Source organism: Saccopteryx bilineata, chromosome 2 (genome assembly GCF_036850765.1).
Source record: "Saccopteryx bilineata isolate mSacBil1 chromosome 2, mSacBil1_pri_phased_curated, whole genome shotgun sequence".
NCBI classification, from domain to species: Eukaryota; Metazoa; Chordata; class Mammalia; order Chiroptera; family Emballonuridae; genus Saccopteryx; species Saccopteryx bilineata.
Genome location: NC_089491.1, coordinates 129,821,934 through 129,844,486, shown reverse-complemented (window position 1 = coordinate 129,844,486; position 22,553 = coordinate 129,821,934). Strand labels below are relative to the sequence as shown.

General features: G+C 33.9%; 1 protein-coding gene and 1 non-coding gene across 9 annotated transcripts in view; one reads left to right on the top strand and one right to left on the bottom strand.

Moving 5' to 3' along the window:
- Positions 1–22,553, top strand: part of KCNC2 (potassium voltage-gated channel subfamily C member 2) — a 222,181-nt gene that overhangs the window by 36,178 nt on the left and 163,450 nt on the right. The window lies entirely within an intron of this gene.
- TRNAP-GGG (transfer RNA proline (anticodon GGG)) lies at positions 7,083–7,158 on the bottom strand. The gene has a single exon. It is a non-coding gene; the product is annotated as a tRNA-Pro (tRNA).

Genomic DNA, 22,553 nt, shown 5'->3' with positions numbered 1-22,553 from the left:
TCCTTTAAATTTTTTTTTGGGGGAAGGATTAAATATATACTAAAGATTAATAAAATAAAACTTAGGAGATGAGGAAATAAAAGTACCCTGAAACTGACTGTATTGGGTAATAAAATTCCTTCTAAGGCTTTTTTACCTTGATACCCAGTGAAGAGAAAGTATAAATGAAGTTTGGTTGCTTAAAAAAATGTACTATATCTTTTTGATTTCAACAATTTTATAAAAGGTAATTTATTTTGTACCTTAAATGATATTATCTTATTATTATGCTCAAATATCATGAAAGATCTTATTATAAATTTTGAATAATGTGATATTATATCAACTATTATTAATTCAAGTAGTTTGTCAGTTGTTTCAGCTTATATATATTTTGTGACAGTCAGTAATTTATCTATTTATTCAAAAATATTTTTGTGTGGTGTTCACCATTTGCCAGGCATTGTGCTAGGGGCTAGGATAGAGATTTACTTGGGAAAGACTGTCAAGGCCCCAAAGTCCCAACTAATTTTATGATTGAAAGAAATTTTTATTTTATTTTTATTTTTTGAGTGAGAGGAGTGAGAGAGACAGATAGACAGAGACAAACAGGAAGGGAGAGAGATGAGAAGCATAAATTCTTTTTTGCGGCACCTTAATTGTTCATTGATTGCTTTCTCATGTGTGCCTTAACTGGGGGGCTACAGAAGAGTGAGTGTCCCCTTGCTCAAGCCAGCGACCTGGGGCTCAAATCAGCGAGCCTGCACTCAAGCCGGCACCCTTGGGGATTTGAACCTGGATCTTCTGAATTCCAGGCTGACGCTCTATCCACTGCGCCACCACCTGGTCAGGAGAAAGAGATTTTTAATACTGTGATTTATTTATTACTGCATTGATCTCTGGATTTCAAAATAGGAGGCTATAGTAGCAAAATTAATTGCCTGATGGAGAGATAGATGACTTTTAAAAAAATGTTTGCTCTTTTCCTTTTCGGCATCTATCTCAAGAGAAGATTGATAATTAAAAATATCATCTACCTGACTTTAGCAAAGGGATGTCTTTCTGATAGTCTTATAATTTGGATTATATTTGTGAACAAATCTTTACAAATAGTCATGTCCTAAAGGAAGTAAGAGAATATTTAAATGAAGATAGTGTAAATCTTTAAATGAAGATTGTGTAAATCTTTAAATGAAGATTTTATATTTGCTTCAAAAATATTGACACAGATTTTTGATATTTATTTTGGCTGAATTAGAGTTGTGATATTTATCTTGGCTGAATTAAATATATACATTTGAACAGGTTTCAATTTCTAGTCAATCATAGACTGATATGTTATGTACAGTCTCTACTGACTACATAATTATTTGGGGAAAAGTTAAATAAGTGAATGATCTCTCTCTCTCTCTCTCTCTCTCTATATATATATATATTGAACAATTATCTTCATCTACCAATATGGTTTTAGTCAGAAACAAAAATATAATTGTCAAAATTTAAAAAATCAAAGATTATATAAATATTTATCATTTGTGATTCTGAAAATAATTGTTTTTTGTTGATTTTCACTTAATTGTATTTTTTTCCAATAAGTTTATTTGATGTTTATTAGTGTATGGAAACCATGTAATTGATAATTATATGGCAGAACAATTAAACCAAGTCTGGATCGGCAGTGTGGCATTATCCCTTTTTAGCTTCTTTATGAAGTTGGGCAATTGGCTTTTCTGACTCAGTTTTCTATTTGGCAAAACAGGTCTAGTGATATATGTTTGCTTTTATTTTGCTTTAGTAAAAGATTGAACATGATATCTGGCAAATAGAGAAGTGCTTAATTAATAATGCAGTATTATTCTATTCTTATAGACTATGCACATCTACTAGACTGAAAAACAATACATACTCAAAAGGGATTTAATAGTTATTATAGAATTTTTTCACTCATACTTGATTGTTTTACTCAACATAGCCATGCCTTTCAGTTTTTCTCAAACCATTTATTATTGAAAGAAAAAGCTGCAATCATATTTGTCAGTTACAGGAAGATGAGTGATAAACAGCAGAAGAGATAAGATTTTTGGAGTAATTCCAGATTATTTGTACATGGAGCTCATTTTGGTCTTTGGCAATCTCATATTATACATTTTTAACAAAGAGTTGTCATTCTAATATGGAAGATAAAATGCAGAGATTAAAGTAAAATTGGAAATGATAATTGAGGACTTAACCTTTTTATGCATTATAGACTAAAGGCCATCAGGGAGTCCGAAAATCTTGAGATACTGTCATATATACAACTATGATTAAATTCTATTATAAAATAGATGTGTGAAAAGAGAGGATTTTAATGAAAATAGTTAAAAATTTATTCGGTAGAATGAATGATTTAATGCCTCAATCTTTCTCAGCTGTACTTTTGAGAAAACACAGGAGCCAGAAGCAGAGCTCAGAGTGGTGGCAGAAAGGCCACTCTGCCAGGGCAACTCTAGTTATCAGCCTTTGTTGTAGTTTAAAATTCATGTGTCTTTGTATGTGTTAACTTCAAGGTTATATTTTTGTGCAGTTTTCTCATTCTGTCATTTTGCAGTTATGATTTTCTTTTTATGCATTATATTTATCAAAAATTATCATAAATATATATTTTTATGATCTGTATATATAATGTTTGATATCTTATCTTATAATTATCATTATTTCTAAAGAGAAAAATGTGACCCATAAGTAGCTTTTATTTTATATTTTTCAAGTGCTAGGTTATTTTAAATAAATCAATTTATTTTTTGTGGTATTTACTAAATGAATTTTATTTTAGAAGTGAAAGAATTAAATAAGTATTGCATGCTTATTGTTAAGGAGAAACAGAAGGAGAAAATAAAAATATAAATAATAAAGTAAAAATTCACCTATGACCTTATGCCTGGTGATAATCATCATTGCTACTTGGATGCATATTGTTTTGTATTTTTTATGTGTTCAACATGTTTACCACACAGATATATGAATGCACATACTATACCATTTTTATTTTACAAAAATTAAATTATATATATTATAATACGGTTTTGTTTCTCTTTTATTTAGTTAACAATATATATATATACTGTCATCTTATATGCCTAAATATACATCTACATGGTAATTATAATAGTAACATAATACATAATATTCCATAAAAAATTTTATCCTTTATTTAACCAATTCTGATTTTGAACATTTAGAATATATACGAAAGGCAGTAATGGATGTGTAATGGCTAAGAGCATGGTTTTTAGATCGAGACTTCTTTGGTTCAAATATCAGCTCTGCCACTAATGGATGAGTGATTTGGGGAAAATTTCCTAATTACTATGTTAATCACTTTTTTCACAAGTGAAAGAAAAATGATAGCAATTCTCTCAGGGTTGTTGTGAGGGTTAATGGATTAATGATAAAAATAGCATTTGTAAAATTAATGTTAACCTTGGATTGGAAAGCAGTGTGAAATCGCATATACTTTCAGTGCTGATGCAACAAACACTTTACAAGTCTCATCTTTAGACATTTAAATCCAGAGATGTGTTGAATCAATACAGAAAATGCAAAGTATTCCTGATCCATCTCAATTCCTTTTTGTATTGGGTATTTAACCTCTCAAAATATCTACCTAACAGTGGAAAAGATTAATCTATTAATCTGCTCTGGGGAAAATATTCTCAACATATATATATATATATATATGGTAAATATATATATATGATAAATAAATGAAATGAAATGATAAATAAATAAAAACTTAAAAGACATTTGAAGGGATCAAAGATCAAGAGAAAAATGGATAATGGAAGCAGATACACAGATAATCCAAATGGTAGTGTTGGCAGACAAAAACTTTAACTATAATTAATATATTAAAGATAATAAAGAAAAGAAGAATAAAATAAAGTTTAAAAATGAAGAATTTCATAGACATTCAAACTATCAGAGAAATTCAAATGAATATTTTGCTAATGCTAAAGTTGAGAACTTGTTAGGTTGAACTAACAGACTTGAGACATCAGAAAACAGGTTTAGTGAAATAAAAAGACATCAATAGAAAACAAACTGAATCACAAATAGAAACAATCTGTACTGTACTGAAGGAAGGCATGAAGAGAACTAGAAATAGGCAGATATAAGAGATCATTCACTAAAGTCACAATGATAAACATGTATTACAGGGTTTATAACCAATGTAAAATAAAACATAAGACAATAATACTACAAAAAGCAGGAGAAAGGAAATGGTGTTATATAATTTAAGGTTCTTGAATTATTTGGAAAGAGGTAAAAGTAATAATTTAAGATATAGTATGAGACATATTATAATTTTGAGGGTTACCATTGTCATACAACAATGCATAACAAATATTAATGATTATAAACAAGTTATTTTAAAATTTGATCTAAAATAGGGCAAGAAAGAATGAAAGGCAACACATTATTTATATACTAAATATAGTATAATTAAAAGACAAATGCTATTTAACTGGGTCAAAATAATAAATACACAAATCCCAACTATTTGCCAGGCAATGTTCTGAATATTTTTATAGCATCTGAGAAGCTATTACCTAACCCAAGATCACAAATATTGACTCCTGTATTTTCTTTTAAGAGTTTTATAGTTTTACTCTTACATTTAGGTCTGTTATCCATTTGGAGTTAATTTTGCATATAGTTCAAGTTAATTAAATGAAAAACTTTCTTCTTTTACATGTGGATATCCCAGCACCACATGATCTGTTCTTATGCTACTACTGCACTACACTGTCTTGATTACTGTAGTTTTGTAGAAAGTCCTGTAGTTGAAAAGTGAGTTTTTTTCTCAAAATTGTTTTGGTTATTCTAAGTCCCTTTCATTTCCAGATGAATTTTAATATCAGCTTGTCAATGCCTGTTAAAAAGGCAGCTGGCATTTTGATAAAAATCTTGTTTAGTCTGTAAATTGATTGGGAAGCATTGCCATCTAACCAATATTAAGTCTTCCAATCCATGAACATGGGTTATCTTTCCATATATTTAGAGACTTTTAAGATTTTAAATAAATACTTGTAATTATCAATGTACAAATCTTCCATTTTTAATTAAATTTATTTTTAAATATTTTCACTTATTTTATCTATTTTTTGTATTTTTCTGAAGTGAGAAGCGGGGATGCAGAGAGACAGACTCCCACATGTGCCCAACCAGGATCCACCTGGCAAGTCCACTAGGGGGCAGTGCTCTGCCCATCCAGGGAGATGCTCTGTTTTAACTGGAGCCATTCTAGCGCCTGAGGTGGAGGCCATGGAGCCATCCTCATTGCCTGGGCCAACTTTGCTCCAAGGGAGCCTTAGCTGCCAGAGGAGAAGAGAGAGATAAAGAGAAAGCAGAAGAGGAAAGGTCGAGAAGCAGATGGGCACTTCTTCTGTGTGCCCTGGCCAGGAATTGAACCTGGGACTTCCACATGCCGGACTGATACTCTACACACTGAGCCAACTGGCCAGGGCTCTCAAATATCATAGTATTGTTTCCTTAATTTTATTTTTGGATTGTTTATTGCTAGTGTATAGAAATAGTTGTTTTTGCATATTAATCTTGTATCCTATAAAATTGCTAAAATTGAGTTATAACTTAATGAATTCCTTATCATCATCATCATCGTCACGATATTTTAAAATAGAAATACTTCTTCCTTTCTATTTTGGATGCCTTTATTTCTTTTTATTGGATAATTTTTCTGATGAGGGCTTCCAGTACAAAGTTGAATAGAACTGGCAAAAGTAGACATTCTTGTCTTATTTCTGGTTTTTGACTGTTCTGATTTTAGGTTTCTGTTATTAAATATAATGTTAGCTGTGTTTTTTATTTTTTGTACATATTCTTAGTTTTTATATTCCTAGATTTTTTTTGTTTGTTTTAATCATGAGTGCTGAATTTTTTCAGATTAGTTAAGATCTGTGATTTTTGTCCTAAATTCTATGTATATAATGTATTATGTTGATTAATTTTTCAGATTTAATCTAGTCTTTTATTGCTGGGATAAACATTTTTATATTTTTCTTAATTCATTTTACTAGTATTTTGTTGAGGATTCTTTCTGGTGGGGTCCATATTCATAAGAGATATTGTTCTGTAGTTGTTTTGTGATTCTGGTTTTGGTTTAAGGATAATAATGGTCTAATAGAATGAATTGCAATGTGTTCCCTGTTTTAGTTTTTTGGAATAGTTTGTGAAGTATTGGCACTAATTCTTTACATTTTTGGTGGAATTTGCTCTTGAAAATATGAAGTTTGGATTTTCTGAAGAAGGGGCGGTTGAAATTACTAGTAGAACATCACTTTACTTTTTTTTTTGTGTGATTTGCTATTTAAGTCACTGATAACATGCAAAAAAAGTATCCTTAAAGGGTAACTATTCTAAACACTTCTCATCAGACCTCCTTCTATTGGTTTCCTTAGAATTTTTTATGAATGCATTCCGGGGATTTATTATGAGAGTTTGTACAAGATCACTAGCTGACCTCAACAAGTTAGAATCTCTAAGAAATGAAACAGGAATTTAAGTATGTGAAGCAGCCCTGGTTTGGCCTAAACACTATGGTTATAACTGCAGTTGGTAGATTCATCCTTTGGTGGTGAAGTTAAGGAAGCACATAATTAGGACATTGATAGGTTTTGGTAAATGGGCTTTCAAAGTGTTAACATCCAAAAAATACTAATTCTAGTTTGAATAATTCATGTAGATGAAGATTCTTTTATTTCAACCATTTTTATTTTATTTATTTATTTATTTATATTTTTCTGAAGCAGGAAACAGGGAGAGACAGTCAGACAGATTCCGCATGCACCCGACTAGGATCCACCTGGCACGCCCACCAGGGGGTGACGCTCTGCCCACCAGGAGGCGATGCTCTGCCCCTCCGGGCATCGCTCTGTTGCAACCAGAGCCACTCTAGCGCCTGGGGCAGAGGCCAAGGAGCCATCCCCAGCGCCCGGGCCATCTTTGCTCCAATGGAGCCTCGGCTGCGGGAGGGGAAGAAAGAGACAGAGAGGAAGGAGGAGAGGGGGAGGGGTGGAGAAGCAGATGGCGCTTCTCCTGCATGCCCTGGCCGGGAATCGAACCCGGGACTTCTGCACCCCAGGCCGACGCTCTACCACTGAGCCAACTGGCCAGGGCCTCAACCATTTTTAATCTATGAATAATACATAGAAAGCTCCAGGTACCATACCATTGGCTATTCTCATAGATAAAAAATAGATTTGAAAGAGGAAATAATATAGTTTTTACAGGTCAGTGTTTAAGGGACTAATTTATTTACCTGGAGAACATTTATGTCTTTCCTGCTGATGCCAGGTGGGCCCATTACCAACATTCTACCTGGCAGCACTAGAGGAATGCATTCCAGTTAAGAATAAACAGTAATGCCCCAATGCATTAAGTGAAAGCCTGAAGAGACAGTGGCCTCTGGCGAAAGATCAGAAATCTGAATGGTTTTTAGAAGGTGGAGTTTTATAGTTAGTGGACTGTGAAAAGTGTTAGATAAGTGTGGGACTGAGGGTATAATTTGACATATGACACATCACCATCTTTATATGATAATATAATTAAAGTAGTCGTCAAAATGGATGCTGGTTTATTGTGAACAAAATGAAGTGAATTAAATTCAGTTTTAGATGGTGGTATGTTGGGCTGGACTGAGTGAACCTAGACAGGGCAAAGCCAGATGCTTGAGAATTACATAAAGTCCAAGCCATTGCTGCCATTGAAAAGATAGAGGAAAAAAAATATAACAAAAACATAAATATGAGACTAATGATGTTCATAACTGGGTCATTCTTCTCAAATAACCAATGAGAAGATAGTCATATAGCAGAGAGTTCAACTCATATATTAAAGGTAACTGTTTAAGAGAGTTTTGAGAGTTCCCGAGTCCAAGTACCATTCTCATATTGTTCTTGCAAATTCCCAAAAAAACAGAAAAGGTGAAATTTTCCCCAATGTAATGCCTGCCCTCCTCAAACATACTTTAAGATACCATAGTAACACACCATGGATACAATAATAAGGTTATTAGCCTTGGCTGGTTTGCTCAGTGGTAGAGCGTTGGCCTGGTCTATGGTAGTCCCAGGTTTTGATTCCTGGTCAGCGCACACAGAAGAAGCAACCATCTGCTTCTTTCTTCACCCTATTTCTCTCTTTCTCTCTCTCTCTCTTCCCCTCCCACAGCCATGGCTCAAATGGTTCAAGCAAAATTGGCCCCAAGAGCTGAGGATGGCTCCATGATCTTGCCTCACGCACTAAAATAGCTCAGTTGCCAAGCAACAGAGCAGCGGCTTAGATGGGTAGAGCATCGACTGGTAGGGGGCTTGCTAGGTGGATCCTAATCAGGGTGCATGTTGGAATCTATCTCTGCCTCCTTGCCTCTCACTTAATAAAAAATAAAAAATAATTAAAAAAAAGAACAAGGCTACTTCTAGTAGGAAAATTTAGAGTAAGAATGCATTCCCTAGTTAGAAGCAGTGTTGTATGACTCTGGCTGCTTGCAATTCACATTCAAGTCCATTTGGTAATGGCTTGTCTGAGTAACTGGGATGCGATGGTTCTAGAATATTAAACTTGCCAGACCACAAATTCTACCAGCTCCAATGAAAAGTAATAAGTTTTCTCTTTACATTGCTAGAGGAGAATATGCCAATAACATCTTTCACTAAGTAGAAATTAGGACACCTTAGCTTCATGCTGTTCAACTTCTCAGAACTTTATTATATAAAAGACCCTGATGTGGGACAAAGTGAATTTTTTATTTAAAAGATATCGTAATGCTCCATTTGACAGGCTGTTTTCATGTCTTTGAACACTTTATTTCTGAAAGTATCTTCCCATTTGGCTGTGGGAAAAATTAATTTCAACTTGAGTAGATATCATTTACATTTTAAAATGCATTTTTAGAAATAAATCCATAGATGTTTACAAAAATAATTTTAGCTTTAAAACTTGAATTTAATTCAGAAAATATAAAGTGTTATGTACTATTTATTATTGTTGCTATCATGATTTTTTTTTAAACAAAAGCACTCCTAAGTTTATACTTCAGGATATGTAAGTGTCCATTAATCTTTCTAAATGAAGACCTAGTTTATGGAATTGCTTACTACCTTCAATGATATGGGCTAATACCTAAATATGTAGGTTTGCACCTCACAAAACCCAATCATAAATGGGGATAAAACTTGTTCTGTTTTAGTTTCTTTTTATTTTATTGTAATTTCTGATTAAAAATAGACATAAAATATATATTTCATTAAATTTGATTCCATCCCATTTGCTTTCATGGTAGATGCAAAAATTTTAAATCGAAAAGTGCTTCTTATGGTTAAATTATGGCCCACCATACATATCACTTGTGAAATTGTGATAATGCTTTTAACTGTGAGGTTAACTGCATGCTTTCTTTCATATTGTAATAAAGTCTTTAGTATATGTATCTTATGATGAGTAAATGGGGTTCTGAATAAAGAAGATACCAATGTGCATTTGTCAACATTATCAGAAAGCCTACCGTTTCTAAACAAGTAACCTTTCTCTTTTTACAGATTGGATCCTATTTAAGAAGACAATTATAATTCCAGATTTATTACTAAAAGGGGCATTTTCCAGTTCTTGACTATAATTACAAAGCCTGTTAAACCTGTATTCAAACCCTGCCTAGGAACTTACTTGGATTTCTGGCTCTGTGATATGGCTTTGATGTTTCTTCTTGGTAAATTTATTAATTTGTTAAGGTTCCCATAACAGAATACCACAGACTTGGTGGCTTCAGTGACAGACATTTATTTTCTCACAGTTTTGGAACCCAGAAATCCAAGGTCAAAATGTCAGAGCAGGTTTGGCTTCATCTGAATCCTCTCTCCTTTGCTGGCAGATGACCACCTTGCTGTGCTTTCTCTTGTTTGTGAACAAATCCCTAGTATCTATCTCTGTGTGTCTAAATTCCCCCCATTTATAAGGACAACAGTCATATTGGATTATAGCCCACTCTAACAATTTTATTATGATTAATTACCTCTTTAAAGGCTCTAGTTTCAAGTGTAGTCAGATTCCAAGATACTGGGGAATGTAAATTTGAGTGGAGTGGCACAATTAAAACACTAACAATGTTTTTATCATTGGTTCATTTGTTTATATATTTTTTCTCTTAACATTCATTTATAAAGAACCTATTCTGGGGCAGGCACCTGTGCTAGTGTAGGGGATATAAAATATTTCAACACTGTCCTTGTCCTCAATTAACTCATAGTAAAGTTTCAGTGGTTTGCAAATTTGGCTGCACAACAGTATAACGGGAAGAGTTTTAAAGTATACAGACTCATGAGTAAGTGGGGCTCTTTCAGAGTGGGCTGTAAATATGTTGTTGTAAAAAACTCTGAAAAAATCTCTGGGAGATGTGGGCATATGCACCAGTCAAATGGGAAATAATTAACCATATATATATTGCTTTATAGATAGTTGAGCCCTTTTGTGATCATTATGCCCTCTAGTCCTACATAGTCCAGTGAGGTTAGAAATTGACCTTAAGAAAATCTCAAGTGCTTTGCCCAAGATGACGTATCTGGTTTGAGTGAGGGGTTGGACTGAGCCTTTTTACTCCACTTACCCAACATGAATAAATCTCTAATTATTTTATGAGATAATCTTAAACCATTGGGTCTATTGGGTTTCTGTATGTAATTGCCAGTCATAGTATTATTCCTAAAGCGATCAGTGGAATATTTCTTAAATTTTACTAGAACTTAAGAAAATAGTATAGGGAGAAAACCAAAAATGAAAACAAGATGCACATTATTTTGAAACTTTAGAGTTCAGACATTTCTTAAGTGTGTTGCACAAATCTTAGCTGCTCCCTCAGCCCTTACCAGGTTACATGTTCACTCCATACCTCCAAGCCTTTTAAAAACTGAAAATTTTTCCTTTCCTGTTGTTATATCTCATGGGTATGATTAGACAAGACCAAATTAAATTTTTCTCAGTGTTGACTCTGTAACTTCATTATATTAAAAGTCTCAAGGGACTAAAATTAAAGATAACCTTGTTGGTAATAAAAAGCCTCTTTGGTGGCCTTTGCTTTTGAAGTTTAGTAGGTCCCTTTCCAGGTAAAACTATTCAGAACGTTCTGGGGCCAAGAAAAATCAAAGTAACTTTGTTGGCTAAAGCCTTTTTTTTTTTTTAATAAATTTTTATTAATGGTAATGGGATGACATTAATAAATCAGGGTACATATATTCAAAGAAAACATGTCTAGGTTATTTTGTCATCAAATTATGTTGCAAACCCCTCGCCCAAAGTCAGATTGTCCTCCGTCACCCTCTATCTAGTTCTCTGTGCCCCTCCCCCTCCCCCTAACTCTCTCCCTCCCTCCCTCCCATGTCCTCCCTCCCCCCCCACCCTTGGTAACCACCACACTCTTGTCCATGTCTCTTAGTCTCATTTTTATGTTCCACCAATGTATGGAATCATGTAGTTCTTGTTTTTTTCTGATTTGCTTATTTCACTCCTTATAATGTTATCAAGATCCCACCATTTTGCTGTAAATGATCTGATGTCATCATTTCTTATGGCTGAGTAGTATTCCATAGTGTATATGTGCCACATCTTCTTTATCCAGTCTTCTATTGAAGGGCTTTTTGGTTGTTTCCATGTCTTGGCCACTGTGAACAGTGCTGCAATGAACATGGGGCTACATGTGTCTTCACGTATCAATGTTTCTGAGGTTTTGGGGTATATACCCAGTAGAGGGATTGCTGGGTCATAAGGTAGTTCTATTTGCAGTTTTTTGAGGAACCACCATACTTTCCTCCATAATGGTTGTACTACTTTACAGTCCCACCAACAGTGAATGAGGGTTCCTTTTTCTCCACAGCCTCTCCAACATTTGCTATTATTACCCGTCTTGTTGATAATAGCTAATCTAACAGGAGTGAGGTGGTATCTCATTGTAGTTTTGATTTGCATTTCTCTAATAACTAATGAAGCTGAGCATCTTTTCATATATCTGTTGGCCATTTGTATCTCTTCCTGGGAGAAGTGTCTGTTCATGTCCTCTTCCCATTTTTTTATTGGATTGTTTGTTTGTTTGTTGTTGAGTTTTATGAGTTCTTTGTAAATTTTGGATATTAGGCCCTTATCTGAGCTGTCGTTTGAAAATATCAGTTCCCATATAGTTGGCTGTCTGTTTATTTTGATATCAGTTTCTCTTGCTGAGCAAAAACTTTTAATTCTGATGTAGTCCCATTCATTTATCTTTGCCTTCACTTCTCTTGCCATTGGAGTCAAGTTCATAAAATGTTCTTTAAAACCCAGGTCCATGATTTTAGTACCTATGTCTTCTTCTATGTACTTTATTGTTTCAGGTCTTATATTTAGGTCTTTGATCCATTTTGAATTAATTTTAGTACACGGGGACAGGCTGTAGTCGAGTTTCATTCTTTTGCATGTGGCTTTCCAGTTTTCCCAACACCATTTGTTGAAGAGGCTTTCTTTTCTCCATTGTGTGTTGTTGGCCCCTTTATCAAAGATTATTTGACCATATATATGTGGTTTTATTTCTGGGCTTTCTATTCTGTTCCATTGGTCTGAGTGTCTATTTTTTTGCCAATACCATGCTGTTTTGATTATCGTGGCCCTATAATATAGTTTGAAGTCAGGTATTGTAATGCCCCCAGCTTCATTCTTTTTCCTTAGGATTGTTTTGGCTATTCGGGGTTTTTTATAGTTCCATATAAATCTGATGATTTTTTATTCCATTTCTTTAAAAAATCTCATAGGGATTTTGATGGGAATTGCATTAAATTTGTATATTGCTTTGGGTAATATGGCCATTTTGATTATATTTATTCTTCCTATCCAAGAACAAGGAATATTTTTCCATCTCATTGTATCTTTTTCGATTTCCCTTAACAATGCTTTGTAATTTTCATTATATAGGTCCTTTACGTTCTTTGTTATGTTTATTCCTAGGTATTTTATTTTTTTTGTTGCAATCGTGAAGGGGATTATTTTTTTGAGTTCGTTTTCTAATATTTCATTGTTGGCATATAGAAAGGCTATGGACTTTTGTATGTTAATTTTGTATCCTGCGACCTTACTGTATTGGTTTATTGTTTCTAATAATGTTTTTGTGGAGTCCTTCGGGTTTTCGATGTATAGGATCATATCATCAGCAAAAAGTGATAGCTTTACTTCTTCTTTTCTGATATGGATGCCTTTTATTTCTTTGTCTTGTCTGATTGCTCTGGCCAGAACTTCTAGCACCACGTTGAATAAGAGTGGAGAGAGTGGACAACCCTGTCTTGTTCCTGATTTAAGGTAGAAAGTCCTCAGTTTTATGCCGTTTAATAGGATGTTGGCTGATGGTTTATCATATATGGCCTTTATCATGTTGAGATATTTTCCTTCTATACCCATTTTGTTGAGAGTCTTAAACATAAAATTGTGTTGTATTTTATCAAAAGCCTTTTCTGCATCTATTGATAAGATCATGTGGTTTTTGTTCTTTGTTTTGTTGATATGGTGTATTACGTTAACCGTTTTGCGTATGTTGAACCATCCTTGAGATTCTGGGATGAATCCCACTTGATCATGATGTATTATTTTTTTAATATGTTGTTGTATTCGGTTTGCCAGTATTTTGTTTAGTATTTTAGCATCTGTATTCATTAGAGATATTGGTCTGTAGTTTTCTTTCTTTGTGCCATCCTTGCCAGGTTTTGGTATGAGGGTTATGTTGGCCTCATAAAATGTGTTTGGAAGTATTGCTTCTTCTTCAATTTTTTGGAAGACTTTGAGTAGAATAGGAACCAAGTCTTCTTTGAATGTTTGATAGAATTCACTAGTATAACCGTCTGGGCCTGGACTTTTATTTTTGGGGAGATTTTTAATAGTTTTTTCTATTTCCTCCCTGCTAATTGGTCTGTTTAGGATTTCCGCTTCTTCATGACTCAGTCTAGGAAGGTTGTATTGTTCTAGGAATTTATCCATTTCTTCTAGATTGTTGTATTTGGTGGCATATAATTTTTCATAGTATTCTACAATAATTCTTTGTATTTCTATGATGTCTGTGGTGATCTCTCCTCTTTCATTTTGGATTTTATTTATTTGAGTCCTGTGTCTTTTTTCCTTGGTGAGTCTTGCCAAGGGTTTGTCAATTTTGTTGATCTTTTCAAAGAACCAGCTCCTTGTTTTATTGATTTTTTCTATAGTTTTTCTGTTCTCTATTTCATTTATTTCTGCTCTGATTTTTATTATCTCCTTTCTTCGGCTGGTTTTGGGTTGTCTTTGTTCTTCTTTTTCTAGTTCCTTAAGGTGTGAAGTTAAGTGGTTTACTTCGGCTCTCTCTTGTTTGTTCATATAGGCCTGAAGTGATATGAACTTTCCTCTTATTACTGCTTTTGCTACATCCCAGAGATTCTGATATGTCGTATTTTCATTTTCATTTGTCTGTATATATCTTTTGATTTCTGCACTTATTTCTTCTTTGACCCATTCATTTTTTAGAAGTATGTTGTTTAGTTTCCACATTTTTGTGGGTTTTTCCCCCTCTTTTTTGCAGTTGAATTCTAGTTTCAAGGCTTTATGATCAGAAAATATGCTTGGTACAATTTCAATTTTTCTAAATTTGCTGATATTGTCTTTGTGGCCCAACATATGGTCAATTCTTGAGAATGTTCCATGTACACTAGAGAAAAATGTATACTCTGTCGCTTTGGGATGAAGTGTCCCGTAGATGTCTATCATATCCAGGTGTTCTAGTATTTCGTTTAAGGCCACTATATCTTTATTGATTCTCTGTTTGGATGACCGATCTAGAGACGTCAGCGGTGTATTGAGGTCTCCAAGTATGATTGTATTTTTGTTAGTTTTTGTTTTAAGGTCAATAAGTAGCTGTCTTATATATTTTGGTGCTCCTTGGTTTGGTGCATATATATTAAGGATTGTTATGTCTTCTTGATTCAACTTCCCCTTAATCATTATGAAATGACCATTTTTGTCTCTGAGTACTTTTTCTGTCTTGTAGTCAGCATTATTAGATATGAGTATTGCTACACCTGCTTTTTTTTGGGTGTTGTTTGCTTGGAGTATTGTTTTCCAGCCTTTCACTTTGAATTTGTTTTTATCCTTGTTGCTTAGATGTGTTTCTTGTAGGCAGCATATAGTTGGATTTTCTTTTTTAATCCATTCTGCTACTCTGTGTCTTTTTATTGGTAAGTTTAATCCATTTACATTTAGTGTAATTATTGACACTTGTGGGTTCCCTACTGCCATTTTATAAATTGCTTTCTGTTAGTTTTGTATCTAGTTTGATTCTTCTCTTTTGTTTTTCTATCATTTGTTTTTGTTTGTTTGTGTTCCATACTTCTTTCCTCTGTTGCTACCTTTTTTAAGTCAAGTGTTTTTATGGTGGTTTTTTTAAGGGTGGTTACCATTAAGTAATGAAAAGGGTACCTACCATATTGATTGTAGTACCCTATCTTATAAGTATTTCTGCACTTCATCATCCTTTGCTACTGTTAATGTCCATCCTCTCCCCCCTTTTTTTCCTTTGTTGTCACAGTTTAAGTTTGGTTTTATTGTGTTCTTGGTGGAGCTGTTACTTGTGGTGTTGTTTTCTTTTGTTCTTTGAATCTGGTTGGAAAACCCCCCTTAGTATTTCCTGGAGTGGGGGCTTTCTGTTGATAAATTCTCTCATCTTTTCTGTATTTGTGAATGTTTTTATATCTCCTTCATACTTGAAGGATAGCTTTGATGGGTATAGTATTCTTGGCTGAAAGTTCCTCTCTTTCAGGGCTTTAAATATTGGGGTCCACTCTCTTCTAGCTTGTAGAGTTTCTGCTGAGAAATCTGATGATAATCTAATAGGCCTTCCTTTATATGTTGTACTCTTCTTTTCCCTGGCTGCCTTGAGAATTTTTTCTTTGTCATTGGTTTGTGTCATCTTTATTATGATGTGCCTTGGAGTGGGTTTGTTGGGGTTAAGAAAACTTGGTGTTCTGTTTGCTTCTTGAATTTGAGGCTTTAGTTCCTTCCACAGGCTTGGGAAGTTCTCGTCTATTATTTGTTTGAGTATATTCTCCATTCCATTTTCTTTCTCTTCTCCCTCTGATATACCTATTATTCTTATGTTATTCTTTCTGATGGAGTCAGACAATTCCTGTAGGGCTTTCTCATTTTTTATTATTTTTGAGTCTCTTTCTTCTTCTCTCTGTTGTGCCTCAAGTTGTTTGTCTTCTATTTCACTAATCCTATCTTCAATCTGGGCTGTTCTGTTAGCTAAGCTTGTTACCTCGTTTTTCAGCTCGTGAATTGAGTTTTTCATTTCTGTTTGATTTGTTTTTATAGTTTCAATTTCCTTGGTAATATATTCTTTGTGTTCATTGAGTTGTTTTCTGATCTCCCTATATTGCCTTTCTGTGTTTTCTTGTATATCTCTGAGTATTTTTAAGATTTCTATTTTAAATTCTCTGTCATTTAGCTCCAAGGCTTCCAATATGTTAAGTCTTTTCTCCATAGATTTTTCCACATCTATTTGTGTTACCTCTCTTTCTTTTGTATCCATAATATTCGATTTCCTCTTTCTTATCGGCATCTGAGGGTGGTCTTATTGATAGCACGCAGGCGCACTCCCTGGCGGCTTGAATGAGCGTCGCTGCGGTAGCTTCCTCCACACCCTCGTCTCTCAGATTCAAGTGATAACAGTCCTTTTGCTTTCAGTTTGTGTGGAACTCCGGAATGCTCCGAGGATAAATTTTTCTGTTTCTAGTTGATAAATTTGTTGTGATTTAGGGGAGAGCTGTCGGTCGCGCTTCTCACGGCGCCATTTCCGTGACGTCAGATTGGCTAAAGCCTTTTTATGGTTTCCTCATTTCACAGATTTTCCAATGCTTGAAAAAACAGATTGTTTTTTTGAGTAAATTTCATGGGAAATGTCATAACCATGAAAAATTTTGTTTTGGATTTTAAAGTACCAGGCCTTTTTGGTAGAAAATAACCAAGGTAACAATGAAAAAATAAGAGCATACAGGTTATTACTTTGTTTTTGTTATTAACTAAAAATGTGTGACTGCTTCCTTTTTTTTTTTCTTTGAAGCATATCTAAAAATATAATCTTCAGCGATTTTCAAATATATGATATGTATGTTTTCATTCTTATTAAAAGGGGTCAGCAAAGTTGTGAGGAAAAGTGTTTCCTTGCTTTCAATTAAGGTTAGAAATTAGATTCCATTAGTTCAGGAAATTAGAAGTATGTTTTTTGGGTTACAAAGCTATACTATTTATTTTATTACTATTCAATTTCATAGTTTGAGTTTTGTTGGATGATGGGTTTATTCAGATAATAAGTTAATAAATTAAAATATTGGTAAAATTTATGAATCTATTACTGACCCCTGTGAAAAATGTAAATAAGTCTCCTTCCGATATATATTGAATTCAAATGTAAGGGGTGTAACTAGGGTCCATGGAAATCAGTTTAGGACAAAGGTTGGCCAAGTATAAGTCTACTTTGAACCAGTGACTCGCCTTAGTTATGGCTTAAATGATTTTGATATCAGTAAAGCCCCTCTGTGATTTAATCTGATCTTTGTAAAAAAGAAAGTTTCTAGAGGAGTGGGTAAAACAAAGGTTCATGAAATTTGAAGTTTCCAATTAAAAGTTCTTTCAGTGATAATGTAATTGTAGGAGTCAGTTGATAATGTAACTGTGAGGGGTCAGTTGGCAAGAAGTCTCAAAGCTCAGAATATCAAATTTTCTATCTCCAAGGAATGACACACCCTTTTTTCTTACCTTCTCCATCACTTTTGATTCGTGCTAATTCATTATTTATTTTAGCACAAATGACAAAGAACATAGTACTGAAAGTCCTAGCCATAGCAATCAGACAAGAAGAAATTAAAGATGCCCAAATTGGAAAGGAAGAAGTAAAATTGTCATTATTTGCAGACAACATAATACTGTACACAGAGAATTCTAGATATTCCACTAAAAAACTAGAACCATAAATGAATTCAATAAAGTAACAGAATACAAAATATTCAGAAATCAGTTACATTTTTATATTCCAATAATAAACTGTCAGAAAAAAAAATCCCATTCACAATGTTTACAAAAAGAATAAAATAACTAGAAATAATCCAGGATGTAAAGTTCCTGTACTTGAAAAATGATAAAACACTGAAGAAAAAAACTGAAATAGATATAAATAAGTGAAACGACATATTATGTTCATGGATAGGAAGAATTAACATCATTAAAATGTCTATGTTACCCAAAGCAATCTATAAATTTTATGCAATTGTTATCAAGATATCAATGGTGTATTTCACAGAACTTGAACAAATAATACAAACATGTATATGAAACCACAAAAGAGACTGGACAGCCACAGCAATCATGAGAACAAAGAACAAAGTTGGAGGAATCATCCTACCTGATATCAAATTATACTGCAAGGCAAGAGTAATCAACACAGCATAGTGCTGGTATAAAAGAAGACATATAGAAAATGGAACAGAATAGAGAGCTCAGAAATAAACCCACATCTTTACAGTCAGTTAATATTTGACAAGGGAGGCAAGAACATAAAATGAGGTAAAGATAGTCTATTCAATAAATGGTGCTGGGAAAATTGGACAGATATATGCAAAGAAAAAAGTGAAAATAGATTATCTTCTTACATCATACACAAGAATAAACTCAAAATGGATTAAAGACAAATGTTAGACTGGAAACCATAAAACTTTTACAAGAATATATAGGCCGCAAAATCTTAGAAATTTCTTGTAACAATATTTTTTCTGATCTATCTCCTTGGGTGAGGGAAGCAAAAGAAAAATAAACAAATAGGACTACATCAAACTAAAAATTTTTTTCACAGCAAAGGAAACCATTAACAAGATGAAGACATAACCTACTGAATGAGAGAACATATTTGCCAATGATACATCTGGTAAGAGGTTAATATTTGAAGTTTATAAAGAACTTATACAACTCAATACCAAAAGGAAACAGTCCAATTAGAAAATGGAGAAAGACCTGAATAGATACTTCTCTAAAAAGAAAATACAGAGAGATACAGGTATTGATCAACTTACGACCTATGCAACTTATGACCATTCAACTTTATGACCACAATTGCTAGCCATGACTGCTCTGCGTCTAATTTTGTATGTTTTGCAAATATTAAACCAGTTGTATTGGTAATGCAGTGTTTTACTTAAACCTTATGAATATAAAAATAAGAAACAAAATGGTGTAGAGTTGACATAAATGGCATAAAATGAACAAAGAAAATTATGATATATAACCATAATGAAAGAAAATTATGATAAAATATGAGTTAAAGATTTTTTTGTGGCAGAGACAGAGTCAGAGAGACGGACAGATAGGGACAGACAGACAGGAAGGGAGAGAGATGAGAAACATCAGTTCTTCATTGCAGTTCCTTAGTTTTTTATTGATTGATTTCTCATATGTGCCTTGATTGGAAGACTACAACAGATCGAGTGACCCCTTGCTCGTGCCAGCGACCTTGGGCTCAAGCTGGTGAGCCTTACTCAAACCAGATGAGCCCACGCTCAAGCTGGTGACCTCGGGGTCTTGAACCTGGTCCCTTGGCATCCCCGTCCAATGCTCTGTCCACTGCGCCACTGCCTGGTCAGGCAACTTAAAGATTTTTATAACATCATTTCACACTACTGTACATATAGCCTACTCAATTTACGACCAAATCGTGTTATGTCCGGTCTGTCGGCACCAATCATGGTCATAAGTCGAGCACTAGCTGTATATATAAAAAGATACTCAACATCACTAATCATCAGAGAGATCAAAATTAAAACTGCAATGAGATATTACATCACACCAGCCAGAACAGCTATTATCAATAAATCAACAAAGCAGTGTTGATAAGGATGTGAAGAAAAGGAAACTTTCTTACACTGTTGGTGGGAATGCAGATTGGTGCAGTCAGTGTGGAAAAGAGTATGAAGTTCCTCAAAAAATTAAAAATAGAGTTGCCTTACGATCTAATGATTCTACTTCTGGAAGTATATTGGAAGAGATACGAAACATTAATTTGAAAGAATACATTCACCCCTATGTTCACTGTAGTGTTATTTACAATAGCCAGGATTTGGAAGTGGTGCAAGTGTCCATCAGTAGATGAGTGGATAAAAAAGCTGTGGTACATTTACACAGTGGAATATTTATCTGCCATAAGAAAAGAAGGGAATCTTACTTTTCGTGACAGCCCGGATGAACTGGGAGATTACCACACTAAATGAAGTAAATTAGAGAAAGACAAATGCTGAATGATTTTACTTATAAATGGTATTGGATGAACTAAATAAATTCACATACAAAATAGAAACAGACTCATAGATACAGAAAATGGACTGGCAGTTATCAGAGGGGGTGCAGTTTGGAGGGTTGAGTGAAAAAAGGATGAAAAAAATATTAAGTAAAAAATATAATAATAATTTGTAGACACAGACAACATTATGGTTATTACCAGAGGGTAAGGGGAGTGAGTAGAGGTCAAAGAGGGTATAAATGGTGATGGGAGGAGATTTGACTTTGGGTAGTGAATACACAAAACAATATACAGATGATGTATATATTATGGAATTGTACCCTTGAAACCTATATAATTTTTTTAACCAATGTCACTCCCAACAAATTCAATAAAAATAGAAATAAAAACCTGATTAAAATTGCTAAATATAATCTTGATGTTTGGGCCCAAAGGAGTATATGTATCAAATAGCTTTCTTTCTTTATTTTTCTTTTCTTTTTTTTTTTTAGAGAGACAGAGAGAGGAAGGGAGAAAGAGGGAAGAGGAAAGGGAAGCATTCATTTGTTGTTCCACTCAGTCGTGCATTCATTGGTTGCTTCCCATGTGTGCCCTGACTGAGGGTTAAATCCACAACCTTGTCATTTCAGGATGATGCTATTAACTGACTGAGCTAACCAGCTATAGCTTTTTGGTAGTGGATATGTTAGTTAAGATTGGATCTACCTATAAGAGAAACGGAAAGAAATTAAAGCCTTTATTTTTCTGATTTATTAAGAAGTCGTAAGATACCATTGCTGCTTCATAAGCTCAAGTATGTCAAAGCTAGGTTTCTGTAATTTTTAAGCCTTTCCTTCATAACCACAAAAGGACTGCTAGAGCTCCAGCCATGGTGTGCACAGTTCAGGGAGGAGGAAGAGCAAAGACTAAGAACAAAAAACAGAAAGAGCAACATAGCCCAAAGTGGAAGCCTCTCATTCAGTAAGTTCCACTTCCTTCTCATTACCACATTCATTCCTACCTTCAAGGTAGGTAGGAAAATGCTGTGTCTTGTGTTAGCTGGGTGTACTGGTACTCTTAACCGAAGTTTTGTCTTTAAGGAAGAAGGCAGAATACAACCATCAGGTTCTGTACAGGGAGGAACCAGAGCAGCACCTAGGATTTTCACTAGACCATAGTAGACTCTCAGTAAACATTTCTTGAATTAATTTGATTTATAGATGACATAGTTGATATTTTAGAGAGCTTTAGTTTTAGCTAAGCTACCCTCCCTGGCTTATAAACACATTAGCCACTTCACTGGAAATTAATAACATGATGGATTTGTTTGGTTATTATAATGATATTAAAAACTTCTAAATGGGCTATGGAACTCATGCCATATTATAAAAATGGTAGGCTACAAAGTTACATAGAGAGAGTTATCTGTGAAGGATCTGTGGCTATAGTTTTTTGAGGTGTTATTATGTGCAAGGCCATAGGCTAAGTGCTTTAGTTTATCATTTTGTCTCACAATAAACCTTCAAGGTAGGTATTTAAAGATGAGGACACTGATGTTCAAAGAAGTTAAGTGACTCTCTTAAGAATACATAGCTAGACAATAATCAAGATTTGAATTTAAAACAATGACTCTAGAGCAGGGTCAGCAAACTATTTCTGTAGAGGGTCAGATGGTAATTATTTTAGTCTGTGGGAGTCATGACTCTCACATGTGATAAAAGTTTTCATATTTTTCAAGCACTTAAAATATATAAACCCTTCTTAGCTTGTGGACAGAGTGTCAGATTTGTCCCATGTGTCAGTTTGCTGACCACTGCTCTAAATCCTGTCCATTTGACCTTGGTGTTCTATCTACTATATACTATAGGTCCTTTGTGTTTTATCTGGCTACTGTAGATATATAAAGCTAGAATTTTCTTGACATCTGCACTCTCTGTGACATCTCTACCTTTAAAAACTGCAAGGAAGAAATAAATAATTTTCTTTCTCAGTGACCTGAAATCAGATCATTAGAAAGTTCTTTTTAAACATGGAAGACCAACTTTATTTCCTTTAAATAAACAGTGCTGTATTATTGGTACATATTTTTTATTTATGCTTCCCAATGACAACATTTTCTCCTTTTTCAGATTTAAGCAGTTTTATTTCTTTGGAATATCATATTGCCCTCATGTGTAATTATACCTCCCTTGAAGGCTTACTATGACAGAAAATGATAAACTATATCTAA